The sequence below is a fragment of the Peromyscus maniculatus genome, chromosome 21 (genome assembly GCF_049852395.1).
Source record: "Peromyscus maniculatus bairdii isolate BWxNUB_F1_BW_parent chromosome 21, HU_Pman_BW_mat_3.1, whole genome shotgun sequence".
NCBI classification, from domain to species: Eukaryota; Metazoa; Chordata; class Mammalia; order Rodentia; family Cricetidae; genus Peromyscus; species Peromyscus maniculatus.
The window spans coordinates 30,449,150-30,471,278 of NC_134872.1; positions in this window are offsets into that span (position 1 = coordinate 30,449,150).

The window sequence follows — 22,129 nt, forward strand, 5'->3', positions numbered from 1 at the left end:
TGATGCTCCATTTAGGCATGATTACAAGTCAACTGTGCTCAGATATTGACCGATGAACCTTTCACTCAGGACAGACTAGAAACGAAGACCAAACCCCAATTTTACCTTCAGAAACCAAGTCTATTTTTCACAACTGAAAGGAGACCCTTGAAGAAGTGTAGGGGAGATGCAGACGAGCTGGGGTGTCCCTGCACAAAAGGCACAGAACAAGCAAAGACTTCTGCTCTAACCCTGCTCTCACAGGACCCCAACCTGCAGTCCAGGAGAGTGCCAAACCACTATAGGGCAGACACTAGTCACATGACTTCAACCTGACCAATGAGAGAGTCCTGATTGGCTATCCAATCTAATTGGCTCAGTTCTGTACATTGTCACCAGTCAGGTCACAGATCAGGATGCACAGCATGAGTTGGGTGGCTAAGAGACAGTTGGTGCCAGTCTTGTGATGTTGAAGGCAGAGCTTTCACAACAAGGACACCAGTGGCAGAGGCAGTGCACACAGACTGTGCATTAAGGCACACATCTACTCAAGCAACACCAGGTACAGCCTGGTTGGCTGCTGTCTACCAAGACTGTTTTGCTTTTATGGGACCCACAAAGCTCTCTTTGTTTGTTCAAATCACCTTGGAGTGTGGATTAGCCCATGAGCCCTTGTTCCTACTGGGTGGCTAATCAGGAGCCCACGCCTGGATTCTGAACCACCTAGGATTGTGAGCATCACTCTTTAGTCTAAATGGTTTGTGGTGGGTCCCCCACACCCACCCATCACTGCCCTAGTTTCAGGTCAGCAGGGAAGACTCCTGCAGGCAGGCCTCTCCACCAACACCCCTCATTGGACCTTGCAATCCACAAGACCTACTCCCTCCCCCAAGCCCACTCAGCCCCCTGAAACCTCAGCATCTCCCTGAGACACAAAATCTGCCAGCTCTGATTGGATCAAGAGCAACAGTTGGACGAAGAATGGCCCTCTAAGACACAGACACAGAATGCACAGATTGGACCAAGAGCAGCTCCCTCAGACACAGACACCTTTTGCACCTATTGTAGGAAGAGATGGGTAGACACCAGTGCAAAAATATATGCAACAACATAAAGAGCAATATGGCAACACCAGAACCCATCAGTTCTACAACAGCAGGACCTGAACAACACAACATAGAAGAATCGGTGGAATCATCAACGGGTCAAGGAAGAAATAAAGAAATAAATTAAAGACTTCTTATTATTCAATGAAAATGAATATACAACATACCCAAAATTATGGGACACTATGAAAGCAGTGTTAAGAGGAAAATTCATAGCACTAAATGCCCACAGAGAAGTTGGAGAAATCTCACACTAGTGACTTAACAGCACACCTGAAAGCTCTAGAACAAAAAGAAGTAAACTCACCCAGGAGGAGTAGATGCCAGGAAATAATCAAATTGAGGGCTGAAATCAATATAATAGAAACCAAGAGAACAATGCAAAAAAAAAAATCAATGATACAAAGAGTTGGTTCTTTGAGAAAATCAACAAGATAGACAAACCCTTACCCAAACTAACCAAAAGGCAGAGAAAGATCATCCAAATTAACAAAATCAGAAATGAAAAGGGAGACATAACAACAGACAATGAGGAAAACCAGTGAATTATCAGTGGTGATGATTGTGTTATAAAGAAGATGTGTGTGTGTGTATGTGTGTGTGTGTGTGTGTGTGTGTATGTGTGTGCGCCTGCGCGCGTTTGTAGTGATGGATTAGAGAGTGTGCTGCAGAGCCTTGCCCTGCAGTGAAGGTGAAGATCTGGTGTACTTCTGAAGTGTGTTAAGATGACAGAAGTGAACTGGGGTGAGTGGGTGTTCAGTGGGGCCTGATATCAAGCAGTACACCTAGGACTTGAGAAATAGGGAAATGGAGTGTAGCAAGGCTGCATATAGCAGTTTTGTGGGGGTTATGGGCCAATAGGTCCTGATACATAGAAGTTCATGTGTCCTGCCCCATCCTGTGAAAATACCCACCATAATGCTAGGCTTGACTCAGCAATATGTAACTTGCACCTGCAATACCACATACATTACATCATAAGTCCCTGCTGAACACCACTCTTCTTCCCAATACACACTGCTCAGCATAATCCCAACTGGACAAGTCGACTCACCAAGGGTAGGGGGCACTGAAATAAGATGAGGTCTGTAGATGCACAAGAAAACATGGCTATTACTCTGGGAATATATTGGTGTCATTAGGCAGATACATTCGTGAGCCATGGGGGTTTATTGCTGCTGGAGCTGAGTCTGAGCACTTTTGAAGATCTGGCAGATCCATTGCTGGGTGGTCAGGAGGATAACCCAGGTTCAGGGACTATGTCAAGGAAGGATTGATGCACTTTTGATGGAAGCAGACTGCCCATGAGTAAAGCCCTGATGGAAAGGCATGTTACTGTGTTCACCTTCCCTGCTCTCACCCAGCAGCCTACTCCACAGCTTTTCCATTGCTGGGGCCCCAGGGAAGGTAAACCACTTCTGACACCAGTGGGCTCTGGAAACCACCTGGTGAGACTTAAGGAGGACAGCTCCACAGAGATGCAAAGCCCAGTAAAGCAATGTGGAATGCCATCGCCATTGACCATCCCATGTCTTGGCCACAAAATACCTACCTTCTCACCTTGGTTTTCCTGCATACTGTGTAGACATTCAATGTCATAGGTTAGTGACGAAGACCTCATAGGGAAAATGACACCCAAATGATGTTTCTCCTCCATGGACTGTAGGAATGAAGCTAAAGGTAAGACCAAGGCCAAAGGACAAACGTCCTGGCACAAATGACTATGAGATCTCATGATCCCTGGTTCACCGCCCAGCAGAGAGAACCAGATACAATCCATACCATGAGAACTCTATGGGAGTGAAAGCTCAGCAGAGTGGGGGGTTTGGATGAAGGTAAGAGGTTTCCACAGCAGCCCATGCCAAGGACACTGAGTGGACCAGAGGCCTCGTGACTTCATTTTCTGTACTAACATGCCGCTGTGCTTAGTTCGAAGAGGAAAGACCTAGGAGTCCCATAGAATGCCCATGTAAGTTGCTCAAGGTCATGGATCTAAGAAGCTTTGTACCCTTCATATTGCTCCAGTGTTCCTAAGAGAATGAGTAAATGATGCTGTGATGTTGTGTGACCTGTGGGATGTGGCTCTCAATTTCTAAAAGAACATGAGGTATGGCCAAAGAAGACATATTGGTTTTTCCATTCATCTGGTTAGGAATCCATCAGCTCACACCTAGGAAGTTTGTGCCTTATATCAGGTAAATGGTCCCCAGTCACAAAGGACAGACTGCAGGCTTTGTCTTCATCTTCAGCTATCCTGTCCTTCCTGTGGCCATCACTGAGCAAGCCTTGAAAATCTTTTCAGTATCCTCCCGACCTAGCAGGAACCAGGCCCTGATTCCTGCCATACCTGCTCTCTATTCACCCTTTTTCACATGTAACCAGTGCTGATTTCAAGAATCCCAAATGCATTGGGAAATTCTTGCAATCAAAGAAAAGGAGTCTCAGCATAGACATTCCTGAACATAATCAAGGTTAGTCATGGAACCTATATTTTCTAAATTAAATGATGGGAGTAGGAGACAGAAACATAGAATGGGACTGTGTAAGGGAAATGACATTCAGAAGTTGTAAACACACTGGTTGACTCCTGATACATGCTAAAGTTTTCACTTATGATACTTAGAGAAAACAGGATCATTTCACACACATGAACTCACAAACTCCCAGTGATAACTGAAGTCTCATGACCATCAGAGACAGGAGTTGTGGATGTGTTGTGAGATTTAGAGTATCACACTGTCAGTGATCTGCTCTCCTGTATACTCCTCACTCTAAATGTCAGCATTAAAGCCTTGACCCTATAAGTGGTTATGGTGAACTTAGTCTGTAAAAGGCAAAACTAATAAGAATTAAGGGCTGGAGTGAAATTCCATGAAAACCCCACATACATTCCACTGGAAGCAGTGAATACACCTGTGTCCACTACCCTGGAAAGCTCAAAGTTTCTCCAGTCTGTCATTTTAAGTTTTTCTGTTACATTTATTAATATTATTGAAGTAGCAAGGGTCCAGGAAAGGGATGTGATATGCAATGTCACCACTATCACATAGGTTTGTATATTTGATCCCCAGCAGGATGTGCTGTTGGGAACACTGTGCAATACTTGCACATAGGACCTACCAGAAAACCTTAGGTGGTGGGAGGGACAGGGGATGAAAATGCCATGTACCGAACTGCATCACACTCCTGATGTCCACCCCACAAATTTCCCCATTATGTTTCCTGAGGCCCTTGTAAAGGTGAGGTTAAAGACACTCTCCACTCATAACCATTTAAAGTTATTTGATCACAGCCACAGAATGAATTAGTGTTCAAAACAGAAAGTTAGAGGGGAAAACAACAAAATGCTGTGGGTTTTCTTGAGCCTTGATTGGCCCATTGCATGTGACATCACAAAGATTCATTGAGAGGTAACCTAGATACCAGTCCACATAAGGCACTACCTGGGGCTGGGTTTTGTCCTTGTATTTCAGAAAAGGAGGTGGTTGGTGGATGAGCAGTTGGACTCAGTCATTTCTCATAGACTTGGACTTTTCCTACTCATTGGATCTTGGAAAAGTGAGTTTCCCTGGTTTTCTGTTTGGCTTTTGGTGTTTGGCATTCATTGACTTGACAATATTCATTTTTGTTTTAAAATCTGGCTGTATTTCTATTCCTTCATTGACTGAGATTTTCCATTTTTTTCAACCTTATTTGTCACTGTTGGCTATGTCCTGGCTCTTTTATACTTTGGTGGTATGCATGAACACAGTGAGGAATTTGATCAGGACAAGATACTCTTCCTGTAGCAAACTGTGGTGATATTCACCAGGTCGATGTCACTTCTCTACCCACATCATGTGACCAATAATACAAAATTCATCCCCTTGTTTGAATATGTCCAGAGATAAAAAAATTAACATTTTTGTGTTTGTAGAATTGGGTTATCTGTGATAAAACTTTGTCTAGTTCCATGTTTGTCCCTGGTAGTGGCATTTCATTCTTCTTCATGGATGACTATGTTCATTTAATGTTGTGACTATGTTACACACTTTGTAAATTTTTGTATGTGGCTTGATTCTTCTGTTCCCAGTAAAGGGATCTTGACCATGAAGAATGATCTTTTTAGTGTGTCATTGACTGTGAAGTCAAGGATCTAGTACTCTCTTTAAGGATATTCCCATTTCTTAGTCAAGGATACTGTCAGATACTTGTCCCTTTTCAAGGTGACATTACTTGGTTCGAGAATAAAGCATTTATGAAAAGTTTGTTATATGAAAAGGTTTGAAAATATCTTTTATTAGTTTTATGAACTACTGGAACACTTGTTGATCATTACAGTTATTTCTTTAGATTGATGGATTCATCAGTGAATTTTCCTAATAATACATTATCCCTTTGGTTCTTTTAGACTGTGATGCCTAGTTTTATTTGGACTTTTAAGTTTTCCACTGATTCTTGTATCTCACCTTGTTGTATGCGTTTATGTCTGTTGTGGAGAGTGAGGTAAAAATGGGAGGTTATAGAAAGACTGTGATGCTAGGAGATATTCTCCTTCCAGGCAAAAGGACTCCAGTAATGGCCACCCAGTGAGAGTCTGAAGTAGTTCCCTCTCCCATCAGATAAAGTATGTTTCCATAGACTTCAAGGTTCCTCTAGGAACAGAGGGTCCATCACCACCAAAAAGCAGGCTTATTTAATATGAGGCCTGCGCTACATGACAGAGGAATGGATCTGCAATTGAGGCTACTTGCAAGGTTCATTGATTCTCTGGTGGGGGTGGGCAGAAGAGAGACAGCTAACATGTGACCATGAGACAGCAACCAATCTGCCTTGACGTGTGGACCACACAGGTGGTATGGGGATGGGTAGGAACCCTCTTTGCTAAGCCCATGCTTATTGGTTACTATTATGTTGTGATAAAAGTTCACAAACATGGAATCTTAAGAGCAAGCATATCTGGCTTATTATTGGAGGGATAAGAGCCCACATTGATTTGACAGAGGCATGACGTACTGGATGGCAAATGCAGGCGACTGAGTGCCACATCCTCAAACTCAAGCAGGAAGAGAAACACAAATGCAGACTAGGCTTGTTCATCTCAAGGACAGTCCCTGTGATGGACTTCTGCCACTAAGGCTCCACCATAGAAAGTTCCCCAACTGTGCCATCAACTGTCCTTGTGTGTCCATGTGTTCAAATGACCAGTTTGTATGAGACATCTCTAATTCAAAGTACCACAGGAGTTTTGTTAAATGTCATATGTGTTGAGCACTTGGTTTCTAGTTTGGGAATTTGTGGAATACATGGATGTGGAGCTAGATAGAGAAACTGTGCCACTTGGGCATAGAGGACTTCTAATGCAGTGTCACCAGCCATCTAACTACCAGCTCTATACACCATGACTTCAGAATCTTGAAACCTGTGCACCAATAAACCCTTCCTCCCTAGAGTGGATTCTGGTCCTGGATTTGGTGCCAGCCATGAGAGAAATACTCAGGGCACTGGTTATGGTACAGAACCTGATCCAAACCCCTGTCAGTTCTGATAACTCATGATTGGTTAGTTGCTTGTGGTGACATCACAAGGAGGCATTATGAAGAATGCTAACAACTAGTGTATATTAGGCACTGCCTGCATCGGGCTCCTGTCCTTGTATCTTGGAGCAGCTGTTGGTTGCCTACAGAGCAATTGGACTTAAAATTGGCTCTGATAGACTAGGAATTTCCAATCTACAGGACCTTGCTAGAGTGAGTTTTGTTTCCAGTGTTTTGGTTGCCTCTAGGGTTTACTGTCTCATGTTTGCATTTACATTATTGGTTTACATCCTAGGTTTGATTTATGAATATCTTATTTCTTCATTATCAACCAATTTCCTATTTGAAATTTTTTTTTCAACTTGGTTTCAATTTTTGTCTGTTAGAACATATGTTACTATATACTAACTGTAAGCATTGCAGCTTGGATGGAAAAGTATTCTGGCAGTTTGTAGCCAAGGTGTACCACAAAGACACTATTAAACACAGCACCTTACAGTTCTGCTCCAGAAAAAGGCTTCCTCAATGTAACAACTCTACCCCAGTAGGGGAGGGTTTCCCCAGTGAAGTGATCTGTTGCTCCGATCCCCAGGAGTGTAACAACTCTGCTCCACTTGGGGAAGGTTTCCCTCAGAGAAAGTGTTACAGTTCTGCTCTGAAGAACATTGTTATTCTTTGCTCCACTCCGGTAAGAGTTTCCCAGCAGAGATGCCTTTGCTTCTCTGCTCCAGTCAAGCGAAAGAAGGTCTTCACACATACCTCATTCAAGAGATTTATTGGGAGGGAGGAATCCAGGAGAGTGGCTGCCTCTGCCAGGGTGGAAAGGGCAGCTGCCAACTGAACAGGGACGGGACTTATAGACTTATAGGACGGGACTGCTTAATGGTGGAGTTTTTCCAGCGTGGGAATTGGTTTTCCTGCTCAGGAACTGATTGGTTTTTGTGCTGAGTTGGTCAGGGGCAGATTGTGTTTCTTTGGCTCTTTTTCATGGCCAAAGTGTATTTATTTCAATGCCTATTTTTAACCTTGGGGCTCTCATCTCAGGGCCAGAGTGTTTTTTTTTTTTTTTTTTACTGGCCCTCCCTTTTTTTTCATTTGAAAGTTTAGGTTCTTTATTAAGTAATTTTCAATTCATTTTGCATACCAACCACAGATCCCCCACTCCCTATTCCCAGCCTCCCCCCCCAACTCCCCCCTCACCTCTCCCCATTCCCACCTTCTCCAAAGGAAAATCTCCCATAGAGAGTCAGCAGAACCTGGTACATTCAGTTGAGGCAGGTCCAAGCCCCTCCTCCCTGCACCAAGGCTGCACGAGGTGTCCCACCATAGGCACTGGGCTCCAAAAAGTCGGCTCATACACCAGGGATGGATCCTGATCCTGCTACCTGGGGGTGCCCTAAACAGTTCAAGCTAAACAACTGTCTTGCCTATCCAGAGGGCCTCGTCCAGTACCATGGGGGCTCCACAGCTATTGGTCCACAGTTCATGCATTTCCTCTAGTTTGTCTGTCTCTGTACATTTTCCCATAATGATCTCGATGTCCCTTGCTCATAGAATCCCTCTTCTCTCTCATCCATTGGACTCCTGGATCTCAGTCTGGTATCTGTGGATCTCTGCATCTGCTTCTATCAGTTACTGGATGAAGGCTCTATGATGACAGGATATTCAACCATCTGGTTACTGGAGTAGGCCAGTTTAGGCTCCTTCTTGACTCTTGCCAGTAGTCTAAGCTGGAGTCATCCTTGTCGATTCCTGGGAACTTCCCTAGCACTCTTTCTTCCTGTTCCCATGTTGTCTTCATTTGCCATATTTCCTTGCTCTCAAACTCTGTCCCTGGCCCAGCTTGAACCTCCTGTTTACCTATGTTACCACACCCCCCTGCCTCACACCCAGTTTGCTCATGTAGATCTCATCTATTTCTCCTTTGCTGGGTAATCTTGGAGGACTGAGGGTCCTCCCTGCTAGTTAGCCTCCCTAGAGCTGTGGATTGCAGTCTGGTTATCTTTTGCTGTACTTCTAATATCCACTTATGAGTGAGTTTGTCCTTCTGAGTCTGGGTTAACTCACTCGGGATGATATTTTCTAGCTCCATCCATTTGCCTGCAAATTTCATGATATCATTGTTTTTTACTGCTGAGTAGTACTCCATCATTATGTATATGTGTCACATTTTCTTTATCCATTCTTTGGATGAGGGGCATCCAGGTTGTTTCCAGGTTCTGGCTATTATGATATAATAATGCTGCTATGAATGTAGTTGAGAAAGTATCCTTGGGGTATGACTGAGCATTCCTATGCTACACTCCGATTCAGTTTCTTTATGTGAATTATTCTCTGGATTTTTCTTGTATTTCTAGGACCTTAAAGGCATCATTAGGCTTTTTGGGATATTTCAAGACAGATAATTCATAGCTATAATCTACCATCCTAAAATTACATCATTTTTTTTCTAACTTTGTGTGTCCTGAAATTTCCCACAAATTACAGGGAATGAAATGGAGCTGAACATCATGTAGAGCCCATGGAAAGAAGACAGCCTTCAAAAGGCTGTCAGGATCTTAAACCAAGCTTGAGGTGCATTCAGGAAGGTGATGCTTGCTTGCCACCTTTCCACACATGCTTAGGTGGCTGTCAAGATCCACGAGAAACAATAATGCTCTGGCTAACATCAGTTCTGATGTAAAAATCCTTCAATCTTTGGAACACAGTAACATTGTTCATGTGGTCATGAACTATGTGGTCATGAACTATGTGGTCATGAACTATGTTGCAGAAAAAGATCTGGAAGCATTCCTAGAGGAGATAGAGTATCTAAAGGAGGAGGAGGCAAGACAAATACATCAACGTGTCATGTCAGTTCTTCACTTTCACCAAAGACAAATTGCAACTAATAATCTTATATTAGAGAATATCCTTCCTGATGGACCTGGCAGTGCCAAGTTTTGTGATTTTGGTATGGCCACTCAGCTTAAACAGTGGCAGATGTTGGAAGAGGTCTGTGGCTCCTTGCTCTATTGGGCCTCAAAGACACTGGCAAGGAAACCTTATGATGAACTAGCAGGTGATATATGTAGCTTGGGCATGATCCTATATGTCCTGGTCACTAGGGACTTGCCATATGTAGAAACCACCAGTGATGGTATGCACAGGATCACCACGACGGTGTACCTCATTCCCTACCATTTCTCAAAACCCTGTCACATTATCATTGATCAATTACTCACAGTTCCCATCTGATACAGGCAAACAATATATCAGATTGTGGAAAGACCATGGCTGAGCCACACTCAAGAACATGTATTGCCTGCCACTAAGAAAATCCTTCACAGGGTCGAAGAGACTATGTGCATCATCAGCTCTACTTAAGAGATTGTGTCATTCCTAAGACACAGGCAACTAAAAAACATAACAGCAACAATCAATATTGTAAAATATCAATTGAGACTTGGGATAAACATCAGCAAGGTAAGCCCTGGTTAAATACAATCCCTTCAGGTCTTCTTAGCCTCCCTCTCCCCTTGAAGAGAGCAAGTGATTCAGCATTTCTAATCCCAGCATAGAAGCTAGGAAGAGTCACATTCAGGACAAGAGTGTATAAGAGACAGGCAAGGGATACAGAAGCTACCCCATCATAGTCTCCTGTCTAGAGGTGATGTTCTGTTAACCAGCCACCAAATAATAAACAGCAACAGTCAATATTCTGAAATATCTATTGTGCATTGAAGAGAGCCATAAGCAAGATGAACTGCCCTGGTTAAAGGTAATCCAGGTAGGTCTTCCTAAGCTCCTTCTCCTCTTAGCTAGTGAACCACCTTTCTCCATCAGTATGGAAATAGGGAACAGTCCTTATCAGGAAGAGGGTGTGGAAGAAAGAGGCATAGGATGGCAAAGAAGTTTTACCATGCTCCACAGATACACCTGCATGGATGTAATGCCTTGTTCAGCATCCAGGCACCAAATAATCATACCCACAATCAATATTCTGAAATATCACCTGAGCATTTTCGGCAGCCATCAGCGCAATGAGACTCCCTGGTTAAACATGCTCTGTGCAGGTCCTCTCAGGCTCCCTCTACCTGAAAAAGAGAGCTAGAGAAACTGTGTTTCCCATCAGTATTGAAGCTGTAAAGAGTCAATTTCAGGAAGAGGATGTGGAAGAAAGAGGCAAGAGATGCAGAGGTTACACCATGTTCTCCAGATACCTCTTGAGAAACATCATAATGGTCTGGTTCACATCAGCTCTGAAGTAAACATCCTTCAGTCTTTGGAACACAGTAACAGTTCATTTTTCCCATGTCATTGACAGACTGACAATGACTTATGTGGTCATGGATTATGTTGTAGGAAAAGATCCAGAGATGTTCCTCATGGAGAGAGGCTAAAGGAGGAGACCACTAGACCAATATTCCAAGAGGTCATGTCAGCAGTGCACTTTCTCAAGTAAAGACACAGTGCACATTGCCATATTAAATTAGAGAATGTCCTTCTGGATGGAGCTGACAAGGCCAAGTCTGAGGTTTTGGTAAGGCAACTCAGCTTGCAAAGATGTAGATGTTGGAGGAGGTCTGTGGATCCTTGCTCTATTGGGTGCCAGATCTTGGCAAGAAAACACTATAATGGACTGGCAGGTGATATGTTGAGCCTGGGTATTGTCCTATATGACCTGGTTACCGGGTACTTTCCAAACATAGTAAACACCACAATAATTTGCCCATTAAACCTACCATTTGTAAAAACCCTGTCATATTATCTTAGCATGATTACTCATGATTTCCCTTTGGCACAAGCTAACATTATGTCAGGGTGTGGAAGAAGCTATACTGGGGTTACATTCAAGAACATGTATTTCCTGCCACTAAGAAAATCCTCAGGAGCAGAGCTATTATGTGCATCATCAGCTCTAGCTGTGAAAAGATTGTGTCATTCCTAACACACAGTCAACTAAAAACATAACAGCAACAATCAATATTGTGAAATATCAATTGAGCCTGTGGATAGACATCAGCAAGATAGGCCCTGGTTAAATATGATCCCTAAGGGCCTTCTTAGCCTCCTTTTCTCTTTCAAGAGAGCTAGTGATCCAGCATTTCTAATCCTAGTATAGAAGCAGGGAAGAGTCAGTTTCAGGAAGAGCATGTGTAAGGAAGAGGCAAGGGATACAGAAGCTATACCATCCTTGACAGATACTCCTATCTACAGGTGATGTTCTGTTCAGCACCCAGGCACCAAAAAATAAACAGCAACAAGCCATATTTTGAAATGTATATTGTGTATTGCGGAAAGCTATCAGCAAGATGAGATGTCCTGGTTAAATGTGATCCAAGAAGGCCTTCTCTTACCACCAAATTCCATACAGAAGAGAGCTAATGCACCAGCTTTTTACATCAGAATAGAAGCTAGGAAGAGTCATGTTCAGGAAGAGAGTGTGTAATAAAAACACAAGGGATGCAGAAGAAACACCAAGATCCACAGATACTCCTGCATGGATGTGATGCCCTGTTCAGCACCCAGGCACCAAATAATAAACAGCCACAATCAATATTCTGAAATATCAATGAGCTTTGGGGACAGCCTTCAGCAAGATGATATGCCCTGGTTAATTATGATTCATGCAGGGTATCTTGGGCTCCCTGTCCCCTAAGGAAGAGACGTAGTGAGTCAGCTTTTACACTCAGTATAAAAGCTGTAAAGAGTCAATTTCAGGAAGAGGATGTAGAAGAAAGAGGCAAGAGATACAGAAGCTACACCACGTTCTGCAGACACTCCTGCCTGTCAAGATCCTTGAAAAACATGATGCTCTGGCTCACATCAGCTCTGAAGGAAACATCCTTCAGTTCTTGGAACACAGTAACACAGTTCATCTTTTCATGTCATTGACACACTGACACCAACTTATGTGGTCATGGAGTATGTTGCAGGAAAAGATCCAGAGATGTTCCTCACAGAGATAGGCTATCTAGTGGAGAAGACCACTAGACCAATATTCCAAAAGTTCATGTTAGCAGTGCAGATTCCCCACTGACAACACTGTGTACATCATCAAATTAGAGAATGTCCTTGTGGATGGAGCTGACAAGGTCAAGCTCTGTGATTTTGGTAAGGCAACTCAGCTTGCAGACAGGAAAATGTTGGAGGAGGTCTGTGGATCTTTGCTCTATCGGGTGCCACATCCTGGCAAGAAACCATATGATGGAATGGCAGTTGATATGTTGAGCCTGGTCATTGTCCTATATGACCTGGTAACTGGGCACTTTCCAAATGTAGAAAACACTCTTGATGATATGCACAGGATAATCACCACAAATAAGTGCCCCTTTCCCTACTATTTGTCAAAACCCTGTCACATTATCTTTGCATGATTACTCATATTGTTAGCTTGTGCCAAAAGGGAAATCATAACAGGTTGTGGAGGAAACTATGCTGGGCCACCATTCAAGAGCATTGCCTGCCACTAAAAAATACTTCCCAGGTTTGAAGAAACTATGTGCATCATTGGCACTACCTGTGAAGAGATTGTGTCATTGCTGGCACACAGGCAACTAAATATCAATTAAGCTGCGGAGATAGCCATCAGGAAAATAAGCTGTCATTAAATATGATCCCTGCAGGTCTCCTTAGCCTCCCTCTCTGCTTGAAGAAGAGAGCTAGTGAACCAGCATTTCTAATCCCATTATAGAAGCTGGGAAGAGTCAGTTTCAGGAAGAGGGTGTCTAAGAAAGAGGCAAGCTACACCATCCTCGACAGATATTCCTGTCTAGAGGTGATGTCATGTTCAGCATCCAGGCACCAAATAATGAACGACACGCAATATTCTGAAATATCTATTGTGCATTGTAAAGAGCCATCAGCAAGATGAGATACCCTGGTTAAAGGTGATCCAAGTAGCTCTTCTTTGCCTCCTTCTCCTCACAGAGAGCTAGTGAACCAGCTTTTTCCATCATTATAAAAGCAAGGAAGTTTCAATTTTGGGAAGAGTGTATGTAAAGAGGTGGCAAGGGAGGCAGAAGGTACACCATGCTCCACAGATACTTCTGCCTGGATGTGATGCCCTGTTTTGCACTCAGGGGCCAAATAATAAACTAACAGGCACAATCAATATTCTGAAATACTAGTTGAGCACTGGGGGCAGCCATCAGCAAGATGATATGCCCTGTGTTATCCTTGTAGAACCCCTTAGACTCCCTGTCCCATACAGAAGAGAACCAGTGAACCAACTTTTTCAATCAGTATAGAAGCCAGAAAGAATCCCTTTCAGGAAGAGGGTGTGGAAGAAACGGATGTTGAAGAAGTCTCACCATGCTCCACAGATATAATTGCATAGATATGATGCCCTGTTCATTACCCAGGCACCAAATAATAAACTAACAGCCACAATCAATATTCTGAAATACCAACTGAGAACTGGGACAGCCATCAGCACAATGAGACTCCCTGGTTAAATATGCTCTGTGCAGGTCCTCTCAGTCTCCAGCTCCCCCTGAAGAACAGAGCTAGTGAAACAGTGTTTTCCATCAGTATAGTATAGAAACCCTAAAGAGTCAATTTCAGGAAGAGGATATGGAAGAAAGAGGCACACAATGCAGAAGCAGCCCCACGTATTCTTCAGACACTCCTGCCAGTAAAGACTCTTGAGAAATACCACAATGCTCTGGCTCACATCAGCTCTGAAGTAAACATCCTTCAGTCTTTGGAACACAGTAACATAGTTCATCTTTTCATGTCATTGACATACTGACAACTTATGTGGGCATAGAGTATGACGCAGGAAAAAAATCCAGAGGTGTTCATCAGGGAGATAGACCAATATTCCAACAGGTCATGTTAGCAGTGCACTTTTTCAACCAAAAACACATTGCACATAATCATATTAAATTAGAGAATACTCTGGATAGAGCTGGCAAGACCACGCTGTGTGATTTTGCTATGTCAACTCAGCTTACAGAGGGGAAGATGTTGGAGTCTCTGGCTCCTTGCTCTATTTGGCACAAGAGATCTTGAGAAGAAAACCCTATGATGGACTGGCAGGTGATACGTTGAACCTGGGCATTGTCCTATATGACCTGGTAACTGGCCACTTTCCAAATGTAGAAAACATCCTTGATAAGCACAGGATAATCACCACGATAATCTGCCCCTTTCCCTAGCTTTATCAAATCCCTGTCACATTATCATTACACCATTACTCATGATTCCCCATTTGGCACAAGCTACCAATATATCAGGTTGTGGGAGAAGTGATGTTGGGCCACATTCAAGAACATGTATTGCCTGCCACTAAGAAAACCCTTCACAGGGTCAAAGAGACTATGTGCATCATCGGCTTTACTTGTGAAGAGATTGTGTCATTCCTAACACACAGGCAACTAAATAACATAACACTAACAATCAATATTGTGAATTATCAATTGGGCCTGGGGATAGACATCAGCAAGATAAGCCCTGGTTAATTATGATCCCTGCAGGTCTTCTTAGTCTCCCTCTATCCTTGAAGAGAACTAGTGACCCAGCATTTCTAATCCCAGTATAAAAGCTGGGAAGAGTCAGTTTCAGGATAAGGGTGTATAAGAAAGAGGCAAGGTATACAGAAGCTACACCATACTCAACAGATACTCCTGTCTAGAGGTGATGTCCTGTTCAGCACCCAGGCACCAAATAATAAACAGCAACAAACAATATTCTGAAATATCTGTAGTGCATTGGGGAGAGCCATCTGCAAAATTAGATGCCCTGGTTAAATGTGATCTAAGCAGGTCGTCATAGCCGCCCTGTCCCATAAAGAAGAGAGCTAATGAACCAGCTTTTTACATTAGAATAGAAGCTGGGAAGTGTCCCTTTCAGGAAGAGGGTGTGGAATAAAGATGCACAGGATATCGAAGAAGTCTCACCATGCTCCACAGATACATGTGCATGGATGTGATGCCCTGTTAAGAACCCAGGCATCAAATAATAAACTAACGGCCACAATCAATATTCTGAAATACCAACTGAGCATTTGGGACAGCCATCAGCAAAAGACTCCCTGGTTAAATATGCTCTCTTCAGGTCCTCTCAGCCTCCCGCTCCCTTGAAGACAGCTAGTGAGATAGTGTTTCTGATCAGTAAAGAAGCTGTAAAGAGTCAATTTCAGGAAGAGGATGTGGAAGAAAGAGGCAAGAGATGCAGAAGCTACACCATGTTCCACAGATACACTTGCCAGGAAAGATCCTTGGGAAACACCACAATGGTCTGGCTCACATCAGCTCTGAAGTAAACATTCTTCATTATTTGGCACACAGTAACATAGTTGTCATTGACACAATGACAGTGACTTATGTGGTCATGGAGTATGTTGCAGGAAAATATCCCGAGATGTTCCTAGGGAGATAGGCTATGTAGTGGAGGAGACCACTAGACCAATATTCCAACAGGTCATGTCAGCAGTGCACTTTCTCCAACAAAGACACATTGCACATTGTCATATTAGAGAATATCCTGGATAGAGCTGACAATGCCAAGCTGTGTGATTTTGGTAAGGCAACTCAGCTTGCAGAGGGGTGGAGGTTGGAGGAAGTTTGTGGATCTTTGCACTATTTAGTGCCTGATCTTGTCAAGAAAACCCTATAATGGACTGGCAGATAATATGTTGAGCCTGAGCATTGTTTTATATGGCCTTGTAACTGGGCACTTTCCAAATAAAGAAAACACCCTTGATGATATGCACAGGATAATCACCACGATAATCTGCACCTTTCCCTACCATTTGTCAAAACCCTGTCACATTATCATTGCACAATTACTCAGGATTCCCTTTTGGCTCAAGCTATCAATATATCAGGTTGTGGAAAAAGCTAGGCGGGGCTACATTCAAGAACATGTATTGCCTATCACTAAGAAAATCCTTCACATGGTCGTAGAGATTATGTGCATCTTTGGCTCTACCTGTGAAGTGATTGTGTCATTCCTAACACATAGGCAACTAAAACTATAACAGAAACAATATTATGAATTGAGTGTGGGAATATACATCAGCAAGATAAGCCCTGGTTAAATATGATCCCTGCAGGTCTCCTTACCCTCCCTCTCCCCTTCAAGAGAGCTAGTGATCCAGCATTTCTATTCCGAGTATAGAAGCTGGGACAAGTCAGTTTCAGGAAGAGGGCTTGTAAGAAAGAGGCAAGGGATGCAGAAGCTACACCATCCTCAAGAGATATTTCTGTCTAGAGGTGATGTCCTGTTCAGCACCCAGGCACCAAATAATAAACAGCAACCAACGATATTCTGAAATATCTATTGTGCCTTAGGGAAAGCCATCAGCAAGATGAGATGTGCTGATAATATGTAATCCAAGTAGGTCTTAGCCTGCCTCTCCTCCTAAAAAGAGACCTAGGGAACCAGGTATTTCCATAAGTATACAAGCTGGAAGTGTAAGTTTCAGAATGTGGGTGTTCATAAAGAGGCAAAGAATGCAGAAGCTACACCATGATGCACAGATACTCCTTCCTGAATGTGCTGTCCTGTTCAGCATCCAGGTGCCAGATAATATACTAACAGCCACAATCAATATTCTGAAATACCAATTGAGTATTGGGGACAGCCATGAGCAAGATGATATGGTCTGGTTAATTACGATCCAAGCAGGACATCGGTAGCCTCCCCTCCTCTTAAAGAAGAGTGCTGGTCAACCAGCTTTTTTCATCAGTACAGAAGCAGGGAAGAGTCAGTTTCTGGAAGAGATTGAGTAAGAGAGAGGCAAGGGATGCAGAAGCCTCATCATGATCCACAGCTACTACTGCATGAATGTGATGCCCTATTCAGCTCCCAGGCACCAAATAATAAACTAACAGCCACAATCAATATTCTGGAATTACCACCTGAGCATTTGGGACAGCCATCAGCACAATGAGACTCCCTGCTTAGATATGTTCTTTGCAAGTCCTCTCAGCCTCCCATGCCCCTTGAATAAGAGAGCTAGTGAGACAGTGTTTCTCATCAGTACAGAAGCTGTAAAGAGTCTATTTCAGGAAGAGGATGTGGAAGAAAGAGGCACACAACGCAGAAGCGACACCATGTTCTGCAGATACTCCTGCCTGTCAAAATCCTTGAGATACACACCACAATGCTCTAGTTCACATCAGCTCTGAAGGAAACATCCTTTAGTCATTGGAACACAGTAACACAGTTCATCTTTTCATGTCATTGACACACTGACACCAACTTATGTGGTCATGGATTATGTTGCAGGAAAAGATCCAGAGATGTTCCTCACAGAGATAGGCTATCTAGTGGAGAAGACCACTAGACCAATATTCCAAAAGTTCATGTTAGCAGTGCAGTTTCCCCACCGAAGGCACTGTGTACATCATTAAGTTAGAGAATGTCCTTGTGGATGGAGCTGACAAGGTCAAGCTCTGTGATTTTGGTAAGGCAACTCAGCTTGCAGACAGGAAGATGTTGGAGGAGGTCTGTGGATCCTTGCTCTATTGGGTGCCAGCTCTTGGCAAGGAAACCCTATAATGGACTGGCAGGTGATACATTGAGCCTGGTCATTGTCCTATGTGACCTGGTAACTGGGCACTTTCCAAATGTAGAAAACTCCCTAGATGATATGCACAGGATAATCACCATGATAATCTGCCCCTTTACCTACCATTTGTCAAAACCCTGTCACATTATTGCAAAATTACTTAGGATTCCCTTTTGGCTCAAGCTATCAATATATCAGGTTGTGGAAGAAGCTAGGCGGGGCTACATTCAAGAACATGCATTGCCTGTCACTTAGGAAATCCTTCACATGGTTGTAGAAATTATGTGCATCATTGACTCTACCTATGATGAGATTATGTCATTCCTAACACACAACTAAAAAATGCACCAGCAACAATCAATATTGTTAATTGAGTGTGGGAATAGACATCAGCAAGATAAGCCCTGGTTAAATATGATCACTGCAGGTCTTCGTAGCCTCCCTCTCCTCTCCCCTAAAGAGAACTAGTGAAACAGCATTTCTAATCCCAGTATAGAAGCTGGGAAGAGTCACTTTCAGAAAGAAAGTATGTAAGAATGAGGATAGGGATGCAGAAGATACACCATGATTCACAGATAATCCTGCATGGATGTGATGCCCTGTATATCACCTAAGAACCAAATAATAAACTAACAGCCACAATCAATATTCTCAAATACCAATTGAGCATTGGGGATAGCCATCAGCAAGATGATACGCCCAGGGTAATTATGAACCATGAAGGAATTCTTAGCCTCCCCTCCTCTTAAAGAAGAGAGCAGGGTATCTTGGGATCCCTGTCCCCTGAAAAAGAAAGCTAGTGACCCAGCTTTTACAATCAGTATAGAAGCTGAGAAGAGTCCATTACAGGAAGAGGGTGTGGAAGAAAGATGCACAGGATGTCGAAGTCTCACCATGCTCCACAGATACATGTGCATGGATGTGATGCCCTGTTCAGCACCCAGGCATCAAATAATTAAGTTTTTAATAAACACAATCAATATTCTGAAATATCAACTGAGCATTTGTGACAGCCATCAATAAGCACAATAGACTCCCTGGTTAAATATGCTCTGTGCAGGTCCTCTCAGCACCCACTCCCCTTCAAGAGAGGTAGTGAGAGTGTTTCCCATCAGTACAGAAACTCTAAAGAGTCAATTTCAGGAATGGGATGTGAAAGAAAGAGGCAAGAGATATAGAAGCTACACCATGTTCTGCAGATACTCCTGCCTGTCAAGATCCTTGAGATACACCACAATGGTCTGGCTCACATCGGCTCTGAAGTCAACATCCTTCAATCTTTGGAACACAGTAACAGTTCATTTCCTCATGTCATTGACACAATGGCAATAACTCAAGTGGTCATAAAATATGTTGAAGGAAAATATCCTGAGATGTTCCTCAGGGAGATAGACTTTCTAAAGGAGGACCCCTCTAGGCCAATATTCCAAATGGTTATATTAGCAGTGCACTTTCTCCAGAGACACATGGCACATCATGATATTAAATTCGAGAATGCCTTGTTGGATGGAGCTGACAAGGTCAAGATCTGTGATTTGGTTAGGCAACTCAGCTTGCATAGGGGAAGACTGAGGAGGTCTGTGGATCCTTGCTTTATTGGGTGTCAGGTCTTTGCAAGAGAACCCTATGACGGATTGGCAGGTGATAAATTTGAGCTTGGGCATTGTTCTATAGGACCTGAACACTGAGCACTTTCTAAATGTAGAAAACACCCATGATGATGCACAGAGGATTATCACCACGATAATCTGCACCTTTCCCTAACATCTGTCAAAACCATGTCACATTATCTTTGCATAATTACTCATATTGTTAGCTTGTGTCAATAGGAGAATCATATCAGGTTTTGGAGAAACTATGCTGGGCCACATCCAAGAACATGGATTGCCTGCCACTAAGAAAATCCTTCCCAGGGTTGAAGAGACTAGGTACATCATCGGCTCTACCTATGAAGAGATTGTGTTATTACTAGTACACAGGCCACTTAATATCAGTTAAGCTGTGGGGAAAGCCATCAGCAAAATAAGCCGTGGGTAAATATGATCCCTGCAGGTATTCTTAGCCTCCCTCTCTGCTTGAAGAGAACTAGTGAACCAGCATTTCTAATCCCACTATAAAAGCTAGGAAGAGTCAGTTTCTAACCAAGAAGAGTCAGTTTCAGGAAGAGGGTGTGTAAGACAGAGGCAAGGGATACACGAGCTACACCATCCTCGACAGCTATTTCTGTCTAGAGGTGATGTCCTGTTCAGCACCCAGACACCAAATATAAACAGCAACAAACAATATTCTGAAATAGCTATTGTCCATTGGGGAGAGCAGAGCCATCAGCAAGATGAGATGTCATGGTTAAATTTTATTCAAGCAGGTCTTCTTAGCCTCCCTCTTAAAGAAGAGAGCAAGTGAACCAGCTTTTTCCATCAGTACAGAAGCTGGGAAGAGTCAGTTTCGGGGATATTGTAAGAAGGAGGCAAGGGAGGCAGAAGGTACACCATGATTTACAGATACGCCTGCATGGATGTGATGCCCTGTTCAGCACTCAGGGGCCAAATAATAAACTAACAGCCACAATCAATATTCCCAAATACCAGTGAGCACTCGGGACAGTCATCAGCAAGATGATACACCCTGGTTATTTATGATCCCGGCAGGACCTCTTAGCCTTCCTGTCCCATAAAGAAGAGAGCTAGTGAACCAGCTTTTTCAATCAGTATAGAAGCCAGAAAGAATCCCTTTCAGGAAGAGGGTGTGAAAGAAACGGATGTTGAAGAAGTCTCACCATGCTCCACAGCTATTGCATAGATGTGATGCCCTGTTCATCACCCAGGCACCAAATAATAAACTAACAGCCACAATCAATATTCTGAAATACCAACTGAGAACTGGGACAGCCATCAGCACAATGAGACTCCCTGGTTAAATATGCTCTATGCAGGTCCTCTCAGTCTCCGGCTCCCCTTGAAGAACAGAGCTAGTGAAACAGTGTTTTCCATCAGTATAGAAACCCTAAAGAGTCAATTTCAGGAAGAGGATGTGGAAGAAAGAGGCACACAATGCAGAAGCTACACCATATTCTGTAGACACTCCTACTTTCAAGGTCCTTGAAAAACACCACAATGCTCTGGCTCACATCAGTTCTGAAGTAAACATCCTTCAGTCTTTGAAACACAGTAACAGTTCATATTTTTATGTCATTGACACTCTAACAACAACTTATGTGGTCATGTAGGACATTGCAGGAAAAGATCCAGAGATGTTCCTCACAGAGATAGGCTATCTAGTGGAGAAGACCACTAGACCAATATTCCAAAAGTTCATGTTAGCAGTGCAGTTTCCCCACCAAAGACACTGTGCACATCATCAAATTAGAGAATGTCCTTGTGGATGGAGCTGACAAGGCCAAGCTCTGATTTTGGTAAGGCAACTCAGCTTGCAGACAGGAAGATGTTGGAGGAGGTCTGTGGATCCTTGCTCTATTGGGTGCCATATCTTGACAAGGAAACCCTATGATGGACTGGAAGGTCATATGTTGAGCATGGGCATTGTCCTATATGACCTGGTAACTGGCCACTTGCCAAATATAGAAAACACCCTTGGTGATAAGCACAGGTTATCATCACATTAATCTGCCCCTTTTCCTACCATTTGTCAAAACCCTGTCATATTATCATTGCACGATTACTCATGATTTCCTTTTGGCTCAAGCTATCAATATATCAGGTTGTGGAAGAAGTGATGCTGGGCCATATTCAAGAACATGTATTGCCTGTCGCTAAAAAAATCCTTCCCAGGGTCTTAGAGACTAAGTACATCATTGGCTCTACCTGTGAAGAGGTTGTGTCATTCCTATCACACAGGCAACTAAATAACAATACAGCAACATTCAATATTGTGAAATATCAATTGAGCCTGTGGATAGACATCAGCAAGATAAGCCCTGGTTAAATATAATCCCTGCATGTCTTCTTAGCCTCCCTTTCCCCTTGAAGAAGAGAACTAGTGAACCAGCATGTCTAATCCCATTATAG